The following is a 14463-nucleotide window of genomic DNA, read 5'->3' as shown; positions in this document are numbered from 1 at the left end:
GAGCCCGAGCCGGCCTCCGAGCCCACGTTCAAGACGACGCCCTGGTCCAGGTCGACGTCGATGTCCTGGTCAACGCCGAGGTCCAACTCGGGGTCCAGGTCCACGCCGAGCGTCAGGTCGTCCTCCTCGCCGGGCGCATCTGCCTCCACGTTGGCCGTGGGTGTGGCCGTGCCCAGGTCGTCCACCTCGCTGGGCGCTTCCATCACCACGGGTGTGGCCGTACCACGGGCATCCTCCTTGGCGGGTGTGTCCACCCCCACGCCGGCCATGGTGGTGGCCCTACCCAGGGCGTTCTCCTTGCGGGACGCGCCCTGGTCCTCGTCAGCTACGGATGTGGCCTTTGCGGGCCCGCCCGCTTAGACTTTTGTGGCAGCAGTGGCGTCCCACCCGCCGCCGCCTGTGGTGTCCTCGGTGGAGTCAAGGACAGAGGACTTGTCAGCCCTTCACCAGGTCCTCCCTCCGCCCTCCCTTCTCTTTTGGACTGTCTCGTTGTGGGGGGTGGAGGGTTGGTACGTTAGGATTTTTGGGGCATCTGGGATCTGCCACTTAGGGGAGGGGTAGTGTCACGATCCGCTATGCGGATCGTTTATTGTTTTGTCGTTTATATGTTCTGATCATGTTTACTTCTAGACTTGGCCGATCCCTGGACGGCACAAGCTCAGCTTCTCTCCGGTAAGAACTGACCATTTAACCACAATTTTCTCACCGAAACCTGCTGGTTGACATTTGGTAGGGATCCATGTTGGCTTGACCGCGCTCTGATCCATAGTAAAGTTTCACCTACAGGAATTTTAAACAAGGAATCACCGTGTGTTTGTGTGGCTAAAGGCTAAAGCTTCCCAACTCCATCGTTCTACTGTGACTTCTCCAATATTAATTGAACAAATTGCAAAAGATTCAGCAACACAGATCTCCAAAATACTGTGTAATTATGCCGTTAAAGCAGACGACTTTTAGCTGTGTGTGTGTGCAGCGCTCATGTTTCCTTAAAACCCGTGACGTCTTGCGTACACGTCATCATTACACGACGTTTTCAAGACGAAACTCATGGGAAATTTTAAATTGTAAGTTAGTAAACTAAAAAGGCCGTATTGGCATGTGTTGCAATGTTTATATTTCATCATTGATATATAAACTATCAGACTGCATGGTGGGTAGTAGTGGGTTTCAGTAGGCCTTTAAGTCATAAACCTTTTATATGGACGATTGAGAATATGCCACAAAGACTGTTGCAATGAAGAAAGATTAATGCTTAAGGTGCTATTGTCATAAATATGGACTCACCAACTCAGCTTCTACAGTCAAACACAGCTTAATGACAAAGAATCCGGCGCTGGAAGTGAGCTCTATAAAGTTACAAATAGGCATGCTGTTTAAAATCCGTCAGCAAAATATTTCAGGTGAAACCGAGATCTAAAACCTACCTCGAGCAGAAATACAATCGATCTTCCATTCACGTCCTGTTTCCTGGCTACTTCCTGCCACCGGCTTATAAGCACCACTATTTGGACCGCGGTGGTCACGTGACGAGGGAGAGAGCGCCGAGTTCCCAAAGAGTAAATAGAGCGAGAGCATACCAGTCACTTCCTGCTACCGGCATACAACTACAGCTGATTGGACTGTGGCGGTCACATGACTAGAAAGCACGCAAAGACTAAATAGAAATAGCCTAATAGTCTCCACTAATGTACAGTATGTATTTGACACCTGCGTTACATGACTGACTGGTGGATGGGATGTTCTCGGGATGAGGTGACATCGTGGCGATACAGATGATGATTGGAGAGACCATCAGCAGGTATGGAGAAGCCTTGTAGGGAAATATCAATCAATCAATCAATGTTTACTTGTATAGCCCTAAATCACGAGTGTTTCAAAAGACTGCACAAGCCAGGGCAAGAAAAAACTCAACCCAATGGGATTACCATAAGAAACCTTGGAGGGGACCCCCCAATCCCCTACACCACCACTACTATGTTAGATCCACTATGGACTGGACTCTCACAATATTATGTTGAATCCACTATGGACTAGACTCTCACACTATTATGTTAAGATCCACTATGGACTGGACTCTACCCAAATATGTTAGATCCACTATGGACTGGACTCTCACACTATTATGTTGGATCCAATATGTACTGGACTCTCACAATTTTATGCTAGATCCACTATGGACTAAACTCTCACACTATTATGTTAGATCCACTGTGGACTAGACTCTCACACTATTATGTTATATCCACTGTGGACTAGACTCTCACAATATTATGTAAAATCCACTATGGACTGGACTCTCAATATAGTAATGTTATATCCACTATGGACTAAACTCTCATACTACTATTTTAGATCCACTATGGACTGGACTCTCACACTACTATGTTAGATCCATTATGGACTGGACTCTCAATATAGTAAGGTTTTATCCACTATGGACTAAACTCTCATACTACTATTTTAGATCCACTATGGACTGGACTCTCACACTATTATGTTAGATCCACTATGGACTGGACTCTCACACTATTATGTTATATCCACTGTGGACTAGACTCTCACAATATTATGTAAGATCCACTATGGACTGGACTCTCAATATAGTAATTTTGTATCCACTATGGACTGGACTCTAAATATAGTAATGTTAGATCCACTATGGACTGGACTCTAAATATAGTAATGTTAGATCCACTATGGACTTAACTCTCATACTACTATTTTAGATCCACTATGGACTGGACTCTCAGACTATTATGTTAGATCCACTATGGACTTAACTGTCATACTACTATTTTAGATCCACTACGGACTGGACTCTCACACTACTATGTTATATCCACTGTGGACTACACTCTCACAATATTATGTAAGATCCACTATGGACTGGACTCTCAATATAATAATGTTATATCCACTATGGACTAAACTCTCATACTACTATTTTAGATCCACTATGGATTGGACTCTCACAATATTATGTTAGATCCACTATGGACTACACTCTCACACTATTATGTTATATCCACTGTGGACTAGACTCTCACAATATTATGTAAGATCCACTATGGACTGGACGCTCAATATAGTAATGTTATATCCACTATGGACTAAACTCTCATACTACTATTTTAGATCCACTATGGACTGGACTCTCACACTATTATATTAGATCCACTATGGACTGGACTCTCACAATAGTATGTTAGATCCATTATGGACTGGACTCTCACAATATTATGTTAGATCCACTATGGACTGGACTCTCACTATTATGTTAGATCCATTATGGACTGGACTCTCACAATATTATGTTAGATCCACTATGGACTGGACTCTCACACTATTATGTTAGATCCACTATGGACTGGACTCTCACAATAATATGTTAGATCCCCTATGGACTGGACTATCACACTATAATGTAATATTCACTGTGGACTAGACTCACAATATTATGTAAGATCCACTATGGACTGGACTCTCACAATAGTATGTTAGATCCATTATGGACTGGACTCTCACATTGTTATGTTAATTCCACTATGGACTGGACTATCACACTATTATGTTAGATCCACTATGGACTGGACTCTCACTATTATGTTCGAGCCACCATGGACTGGACTCTCACACTATTATGTTAGATCCACTATGGACTGGACTCTCACTATTATGTTCGAGCCACTATTGACTGGACTCTCACTATTACATTAGATCCACTATGGACTGGACTCTCACACTATCATGTTACATCCATTAATGGTAAATGAGTCTTACTTGTATAGCCCTTTTTTACCCCTTTTTAAGGAGCCCAAAGTGCTTTGACAGTATTTCCACATTCACACACTGAGGGTGGGAGCTGCCATGCAAGGTGCTCACCAGAACCCATCAGGAGCAAGGGTGAAGTGTCTTGCCCAAGGACACCATGGACGTGACTACGATGATAGAAGGTGGGGATTGAACCAGTAACCCTCAGATTGCTGACACAGCCACTCTACCAACTATGGACTGGACTCTCGTAACATTATGCTAGATCCACTAAGGACTTGATTCTCCGATATTATGTTAAATCCACTATGGACTGGACTCTCACACTATTATGTTAGATCTACTATGGACTGGACTCTCACTATTATGTTAGATCCACTATGGACTGGACTCTCACAATATTATGTTAGATCCACTATGGACTGGACTCTCACACCATTATGTTAGATCCACTATGGATTGGACTCTCCAATATTATGTTGGATCCACTATGGACTGGACTCTCACTCTTTTATGTTAGATTCACTATGTACTGGACTCTCACAATATTATGCTAGATCCACTATGGACTGGACTCTCCAATATTATGTTAGATCCACTATGGACTAGACTCTCATAATAGTATTTTAGATCCATTATCGACTGGGCTCTAACATTGTTATGTTAATTCTACTATAAACTGGACTCTCACACTATTGCGTTAGATCCACAATGGACTGGACTCTCACAATATTATGCTAGATCCACTATGGACTGGACTCTCACACTATTATGTTAGATCCATTATGGACTGACTCTAACAATATTATGTTAGATCCACTATGGACTGGACTCTCACAAAATTATGTTAGATCCACTATGGACTGGACTCTCACACTGTTATGTTAGATCCACTATGGACTGTACTCTAACAATATTATGTTAGATCCACTATGGACTGACTCTAACAATATTATGTTAGATCCACTATGGACTGGACTCTCACAAAATTATGTTAGATCCACTATGGACTGGACTCTCACACTGTTATGTTAGATCCACTATGGACTGGACTCTCACTATTATGTTAGTTCCACTATTGACTGTACTCTCACACTATTATGTTAGATCCACTATGGACTGGACCTTTGCACCATTATGTTAGATCCACTATGGACTGGACTCTTACTCTTATGTTAGAGCCACTGGGGACTGGACTCTCACTATTATGTTAGATCCACTATGGACTGGACTCTCACACTGTTATGTTAGATCCACTATGGACTGGACTCTCACTATTAAGTTAGATCCACTATGGACTGAACTCTCACACTATTATGTTAGATTCACTATGGACTGGACTCTAACATTGTTATGTTAATTCTACTATAAACTGGGCTCTTACACTATTACGTTAGATCCACCATGGACTGGACTCTCACACTTTTACGTTAGCTGATCATATTCATATTGGACTCACAATATTATGCTAGATCCACTATGGACTGGACTCTCACACTATTATGTTAGATCCACTATGGACTGGACTCTAACAATATTATGTTAGATCCACTATGGACTGGACTCTAACAATATTATGTTAGATCCACTATGGACTGGACTCTAACAATATTATGTTAGATCCACTATGGACTGGACTCTCACAATATTATGTTAGATCCACTATGGACTGGACTCTCACAATAGTATGTTGGATCCATTATGGACTGGACTCTCACATTGTTATGTTAATTCCACTATAAACTGGACTCTCACACTATTATGTTAGATCCACTATGGACTGGACTCTCACACTATTATGTTAGATCCACTATGGACTGGACTCTCACTATTAAGTTAGATCCACTATGGACTGAACTCTCACACTATTACGTTAGATTCACTATGGACTGGATTCTCACACTATTATGTTAGATCCACTATGGACTGGACTCTCACACTATTATGTTAGATCCACTATGGACTGGACTCTCACAATATTATGTTAGATCCACTACAAACTGGACTCTCACAATATTATGTTGGATGCACTATAGACTGGACTCTAACAATTTTATGCTAGATCCACTATGGACTGGACTCTCCAATATTATGTTGGATCCACTATGGACTGGACTCTCACACTAGTATGTCAGATCCACTGTGGACTAGACTCTCACAATATTAAGTTAGATCTACTATGGACTGGACTCTCACACTATTACGTTGGATCCACTATGGACTGGACTCTCACACTATTATGTTAGATACACTGTGGACTAGACTCTCACAAAATTATGTTAGATCTACTATGGACTGGACTCTCACACCATTATGTTGGATCCACTATGGACTGGACTCTCACACTATTATGTTAGGTCCACTGTGGACTAGAATCTCACAATATCATGTTAGATCCACTAGTCAGATTCAGATTCAGATTATTCATTGTCAATTCTTAACATGCACAAGAAACATAAGAACTGAAAATTACATTTTAGGCACAGAACCACTAAGAGCAGACATACGTTATAGGGAGACAAGACGGGACCGCCAACGGATAGGCCATTTTTACAGCGCTCCTTAAAAAGGTGAGAAAAAGGTAACATTGGGTGAGAGGAAGGGGAGTAAACAAATATCAGTCTAAGGCTAGACCCTCAGGAGGGGTCCAGACTAAGTCCAAGGAAAAAAACCCTTAGACATGGCACGTCTATCACACCAATTGCAACAGAGGGAGGGGGTGTGTTTGAGGAGACTCGCTGACGCTATAGAGCGCTGCTCAGCCATCCACAGCCCCAGAGGAATTAAGCAGTGGTGAAGGCGTTGATTTCAAGGGTGGGGGTCATGTGCGTGCGTACATACCCAAATAACTTTGGGAGAGATGATCAATGTTTTTGTATGCCTGAGGCCGATAAAGTCCAGCTACAGGTGTTGTTGACAAAAAGGAAGGTCAAAAGCGTCTATCAATCTTTGACGAGGCCTCGGGAGATTTTCTTTAGAACAGCCAGTTCCCACGCCAAGGCCATTCAAGGGAGCCCAAATTGTAGATTAAGAAGTTGTTTTTCTTTGAGGAGACAAAAATAGTGACTTATTTCTCTGTTTGTCCATGCTGGATTTTTTCATTCCAAATAATTATTCCTTCTCTGCAAACTTTTCCAAGATGAGATCCATTTTGCGATGTGACTCAGAAATCACCCCAGTCTGTGTTCCCACAGCCCGACCCAATCCTTCCATTGCGTTGAACAGCCGTTGGGCCCCTTGAGTGGCTGCCATCGTCTTCCGAAATTTTCGATACACCAAAGTAATGCCCAGCCCAATCAGCAAGTGCCCCGCGATCTCAGCTCCAAATAGGTAGATGTCTTCGACGTCCTCGATGGAAAGGGCTGAGAGGAACATGATCCTCCATGTGTTCCAGGAGTCCCTCACGTAACCTGCAGCGATGGTTCCATCGGGGCAGCCAGGCTCCCCCGAACCTCTTGTTCTTCTCGAAAAGACTGTGTCAATTGCGTCAAGAGTCCAGCTGATCATATTCATATTGAAATTTGGATTAGAGGACAGCGCAAAGAAAGAGGCTTTAAAAAAGTTCAGACAAAGACAAAGAGAACAAGCAGGGAAGGAGGGAACGGAGGCTAGAATGATGGACTATGGACTGGACTCTCACTATTATGTTAGTTTCACTAAAGACTGGACTCTCACAATATTATGTTGGATCCACAATGGACAAGACTCTCACACTATTATGTTAAAACCAATATGGACTGGACTCTCACAATGTTATGTTAGAGCCACTATGGACTGGACTCTCCAATATTATGTTAGATCCACTATGGACTAGACTCTCACACTACTATGTTAGATCCACTATGGACTAATGGGCCTCGCTTCATCCACTTCATCAGGGCAGGTGAAAGCGCAGCAGCAGGAGGGAGGAACAAAGGAATCCTGGCCACGGCAAGCGACTGGGAGATGCGGGTCGACCTGAAGAAGCAGCTGAAATTCCCAGAGGAGATAGCCCACACTACCCTGAGACCTGATATTGTTCTGTGGTCTAAAGGAACCAAACAGGTGGTGCTTACCGAGCTGACAGTACCTGACAATACCAAACCCTCATCCTCAAGAGCCAGCTGAATGAATGTAAGGCCTGAAACCTACCGGTGGAGGTGGGCTGTAGAGGCTTTGCGGGGCGGTCGCTCTGGAGAGCCCTCGGACTGCTGGGGATCGAGGGGCTGGCTAGGAAGCGGCTGGTAGCCAACACCACTAAAAGGGCAGAGGAAGCATCACGCTGGATTTGGATACAAAGAAAGGTGCGGTGGCAGAGCCGACCAACTGAAGGACTAGGGACATAGAGTTGGGTGGCATTCAGCAGGGGTAGAGCCAGGACGCAGGATTTGCCATCGAGTTCATCCGAAGCGTCATGGGCTTAATTCGGCGACACGTTAATGACGGGGGGTGCCCATTTGAGAACCTTCTAATGCCAACCAACTCATGTCCAGTTAACGTATGCGATCAAGCTTAGTCTTAGCTCAGGGAGGAGGACGTCCCTGCCATGCAGAGGCCTTGATGGAAGGAGAGATAAAGAGAGCGAGGTCACAGGCTCACAGATGCTGCAGGGGCGAGTACCTGTAAAGGTGAACCAGTTGTGATACCCTTATCCTATTTAGCATATGATCCACTATGGACTGGACTCTCACAATATTATGTTAGATCCACAATGGACTTGACACTCACACTATATTGTTAGATCCACTGTGGACTGGACTCTTACAATATAATGCTAGATCCACTATGGACTGGACTCTCCAATATTATGTTAGATGCACCATGGACTGGACTCTCATACTATCATCTTAGATCCACTGTGGACTGGACTCTCCAACATTATGTTAGATGCACCATGGACTGGACTCTCATACTATTATGTTAGATCCACTGTGGACTAGAATCTCACAATATTATGTTAGATCCACTATGGACTGGACTCTCACACTATTATGTTAGATCCACTATGGACTGGACTCTCACAATATTATGCTAGATCCACTATAGACTAGACTCTGACACTATTATGTTAGATCCTCCTTTTTTCATTTATTTGTCTCCTGAGACAAAACTTTTCCTTTCTTTGGTTTGTTTTACAACTTCTAACATGACAAGCGTCATTCAAATAGCAGTAAGTGAAGTGAAGTGAATTATATTTTATATAGCGTTTTTTCTCTAGTGACTCAAAGCGCTTTAGATAGTGAAACTCAATATCAAAGTTACTTTTAAACCAGTGTGGGTGACACTGGGAGCAGGTGGGTAAAGTGTCTTGCCCAAGGACACAACAGCAGTGACTAGGATGGCGGAAGCGGGGATCGAACCTGCAACCCTCAAGTTGCTCGCACGGCCGCTTTACCAACCGAGCTAGACCGCCCCCAGTCCATGTGTAATCTAAAAAAGTATTTAATGAAGGATGAAAAGTTACTTAGCGCTGCTTTAAATACGATTAGGAAGTATTTAAAACACTGTGTGACATTAACTCTAAAGGCTTAGTGGCCACATGCGTGGACAGCACCTTTTAGCTCGCATTTCCAAATTTGTGTACGCTACTGAATTGGGGTCTTATGGCCACTTATGTGGACACTTATACTGCCATCAGAAGAGTAAAACATACAATGGAATTTTGAAAAAAAAAGTGTAAAAATTAAAAAAATAGCATGTCACTAAACATGAAGTACACATTCGTGTACTTATGGACTAAGTACATCATATCAAAATATGATTCTTATTTTTTTATTTTAATTAGGGTCCAATAAGCCTGAGTAGAAAAGAGAAATAAAAAAAAGCATATTAAAAAAAATAATAGCTTGGGCCTAAAGAGGTTAATAATCTTGATTGAATTAATTTTAACACCACATTACTTCTACCTAAGCCTATTACATAACTTAAAAGCTGTACTTAAAAACAAACTGGAACGGTTTCCTTTTTCCCGACGTGTCTATTTTGTAGACATTTAACTTCAAAGTCGTCCCAAAAACACACAGGGATTCAAACAGCGGCACCGAGTTTCTTTGTTTGGAACTGTCAGGTGACAGAGCTGATGGGATCAATTAAAGGACGACACAACTTCCTCTAATTTGTGTGTTCAGGGTGTCATCACCCAGGAGTGTTATTTCCTAGCAAGTATCACATCGCGTTCACTGACACATTTCATTATTATTTTTTAACGGCTTCGTATATGCGGTGGGGGCGGGGTGGTTCCCACTTGAGCGTGTGTTGAATTATTTCCAGGAGACTTCGTGTACAGTAAGTACATCTCCATTTCTAAGCAGCAAGGCATCGATTGACGACGTGAATCCATTTATTCCATCACTTTATGAGACGTCAAATATCTGAATTGACATTATTACAACTCCCGTGAGCTTTGGTGAAAGGTTTGGCCGTCGTTAGAGGAAGTGGCATCGGAATGAGACTTTTGGGAGAATAATACCTGTTAGTGGCCTTTATATATATATATATATATATATATATATATATATATATATATATATATATATATATATATACATACATATACATATACAAACCCCGTTAAATGGAATACAATGATTTTAAACCCATTTTCAATTGAACATATTTGATGTTCAAACTGATAAACATTTTTTTTTTGCAAATAATCATTAACTTTAGAATATGATGCCAGCAACACGTGACAAAGAAGTTGGGAAGGGTGGCAATAAATACTGATAAAGTTGAGGAATGCTCATCAAACACTTATTTGGAACATCCCACAGGTGTGCAGGCTAATTGGGAACAGGTGGGTGCCATGATTGGGTATAAAAGCAGCTTCCGTGAGATGCTCAGTCATTCACAAACAAGGACGGGGCGAAGGTCACCACTTTCTGAACAACTGCGTGGGCAAATAGTCAAACAGTTTAAAACCAACATTTCTTAATGTTCTATTGCAAGGTATTTTGGGATTTCACCATCTACGGTCCGTAATACCATCAAAAGGTTCAGAGAATCCGGAGAAATCACTGAACATAAGCAATGATATAACAAACTTTCATTCCCTCAGGCCGTACTGCATCAAAAAGCGACATCAATGTGTAAAGGATATCACCAAATGGGCTCAGGAACACTTCATAAAACCACTGTCAGTAACTACGGTTGGTCCCTCGATCTGTAAGTGCAAGTAAAAGCTCTACTATGCAAAGCCAAAGCCATTAACAACGACACCCAGAAACGCCGCCGGCTTCTCTGGGCCCATACTCAACTAAGATGAACGGATGCAAAGTGGAAAAGTGTTCTGTAGTCTGACGAGTCCATATTTCAAATTGTTTTCGGAAACGATGAACGTCGTGTCCTCATGACCAAAGAGGAAAAGAACCATCAGGACTGTTCTAGGTGCAAAGTTGAAAAGCCATTATCTGTGATGGTATGGGGGTGTATTAGTGCCCAAGGCATGGGTAACTTACACATCTGTGAAGGTGCCATTAATGCTGAAAAGTACATACAGGTTTTGGAGCAACATATGTTGTCATCCAAGCAACGTTATCATGGACGCCCCTGCTTATTTCAGCAAGACAATACCAAGTCACTTGTTGCCCCAGCTTGGCTTCATAGTAAAAGAGTGCGGGTACTAGACTGGCCTGTCTGTAGGCCAGACCTGTCCCCCATTGAAAATGTATGGCGCACTATGAAGCATAAAATACCACAACGAAGACCCCGCCCGGACTGTTGAACAACTTAAACTGTACATAAAACAAGAATGGGAACGAATTCCACCTGAAAAGCTTCAAAAATGTCTCCTCAGTTCCCAAAGGTTTATTGAGTGTTAAAAAGAAAAGGTGATGTAACACAGTGGTGAATATGCCCTTTCCTAATTACTTTGGCACATGTTGCAACCATGAAATTCTAAGTTAATTATTATTTGTAGCATATTCAACTGAATATGGTTTGTATCTACATTTAACACAACTGCCCAACTCATATTATATATATATATATATATATATATATATATATATATATATATATATATATATATATATATATATATATATATATATATGTATATGTACACACATACACACACATATATATATATATATATATATATATATATATATATACAGTTTATATATAGATAGATGGATAGATAGATAGATAGATAGATAGATAGATGGATAGATGGATGGATAAATAGATAGATAGATAGATAGATAGATAGATAGATAGATAGATAGATAGATAGATAGATAGATAGATAGATAGATAGATAAATACTCCCCTGAAGAGCAGGGAAACCTGTAAAACAGGCTTGTAGGGATGAAATAGCCTAACTAATAGATTATATATACATACTTATATATATATATATATATATTTGTTTTTATTTTTTTATTTTTAATCAATTTTTGAAGATTATGAGTGGCTAGGAGACACATACACACGTATATATATAAATATGTGTATATATATATATATATATATATATATATATATATATATATATATATATATATATATATATATAGATTATATATGAATTTTTATGTTTATTTATATATTTTTTTTACTTAGGACTTCCAACAAGCCAGATTCCGGACGCCAAAGAACTGTACCAGGCATATTTTTTTTTTTTTTTTTTTTTTACTGATTAAGTATCGTTACAAATAAGAATCGTCATAATCTGAAAATCCTTCTTTTTTTTGTTTTTGTTTTTTGACACACCTATGGTTTTTAGAATGTACTGGGGGCGGCGTTAAAAAAAACTAGCCGCGTGCTGCGCATGGTACCCCGGGCCTCACTTTGGTCACCCTAACGCTAATGCAAACATACATTAGGAACCGGTCCAGCTCCAGCAGTCCGAGTCTCGACGGAGCAATAAAACCGAAAGTAATCCGTTGCGAGAATGACTGCGTAAAAGCTGCATAGCCACCAGAGGAGGTGTGAGTTGACAAACGAGCAGGGAAAACCCAGCATGAGGTCATGGGGAGGTAGCGAGGTACCTCTCGCTGGGTAAATAAATAAGCCATGATGCCGTCTGCAGTGGCGAATATTCATCACAATAATGGCCACCTTGGGCTTGGTTAAATGTTCCAAGGAAACATCAAGGTCAGCCTGGCTGCCCTAATAACATCATAAACTTCAGCAAATGTCCGATTTGCTTCTCTGTGTGCTCACTTGAAGAAGCTCTGGGAGAAGAACTGTTTAGGAGACGCCATCCCCTGAATAATTTATTTATTTAATTCGCTGCGTCGCCTTGAACTTGACTTTTTTTTTTTTTACCTGTCACGCTGTTCAATAATTTGCGGCGTGTTAAATATTGTGTAATATTCAATCATCGCAATGTTGGCGCTGCACAGGTGATGCAGGAGCCACACTTGCAACTGGCTGTTTCTATTTGATATGAAATTGAGCAGTAAACACACTACAGGTACTAAGGTTGGGTACAGAATACGGTACATTTTGGGCCGCCGGTCCTTCTAGCCCAGTTCATGACTCAGCTGGGTCTTCGGCACTGGGTGATCTAACTAATAAAATATTTTACAAGGTTCCAGTTTTCCACTAATGCTCTCGCTTAATGCTAATATACATTGGTTTTACCATTGACATGCTACTGATTATCATTAGCAATTCAACTTTTTAATATCAATACCTTCCATTTTAATGAGATGCACCTTACAATCAAACTGGTGCGTAATATCAATCAATGTTTATTTCAATCAATGTTTATTTATATAGCCCCAAATCACAAATGTCTCAAAGGACTGCACAAATCATTACGACTACAACATCCTCGGAAGAATCCACATAAGGGCAAGGAAAACTCACACCCAGTGGACAGGGAGAATTCACATCCAGTGGGACGCCAGTGACAATGCTGACTATGAGAAACCTTGGAGAGGACCTCAGATGTGGGCAACTCCCCCCCTCTAGGGGACCGAAAGCAATGGATGTCGAGCGGGTCTAACATGATACTGTGAAAGTTCAATCCATAGTGGCTCCAACACAGCCGCGAGAGTTCAGTTCAAGCGGATCCAAGACAGCAGCGAGAGTCCCGTCCACAGGAAACCATCTCAAGCGGATCAGCAGCGTAGAGACGTCCCCAACCGATACAGGCGAGCGGTCCATCCTGGGTCCCGACGAGCGGTCCATCCTGGGTATCGGCTCTGGACAGCCAGTACTTCATCCATGGTCATCGGACCGGACCCCCTCCACAAGGGAGGGGGGGACATAGGAGAAAGAATAGGTGTAATACTTACAGTCAATCAATGTTTATTTATATAGCCCTAAATCACAAGTGTCTCAAAGGGCTGCACAAGTCACAACGACATCCTCGGTTCAGATCCCACATCAGGGCAAGGAAAAACTCACAACCCAGTGGGATGTAAATGTGAATGACTATGAGGAACTTAGGAGAAGGACGGCAGATGTGGAAGACCCCCCCTCTAGGGAAGACTGGATGCAATGAACATAGAGTGGCTCCAGCATAATATTGTGAAAGTCCAGTCCATAGTGGATCTAACATGATATTGAGATTCCAGTCCATAGTGGGGCCAGCAGGAGGCCATTTCGAGCGGAGACGGGTCAGCAGCGCAGAGATGTCCCCAACCGATGCACAGGCGTGCGGTCCACCCCGGGTCCCAACTCTGGACAGCTAGCACTTAATCCATGGCCAGTGGACTTGTGTTCCCCCTTCCACAAGGGAGAGGTGGGCAGAATAGA

The sequence above is a fragment of the Nerophis ophidion genome, linkage group LG25, assembly GCF_033978795.1.
Source record: "Nerophis ophidion isolate RoL-2023_Sa linkage group LG25, RoL_Noph_v1.0, whole genome shotgun sequence".
In the NCBI taxonomy this organism is placed as follows: Eukaryota; Metazoa; Chordata; class Actinopteri; order Syngnathiformes; family Syngnathidae; genus Nerophis; species Nerophis ophidion.
The sequence above is the reverse complement of the archived record's forward strand: the minus strand, read 5'-3'. Positions refer to the sequence as shown.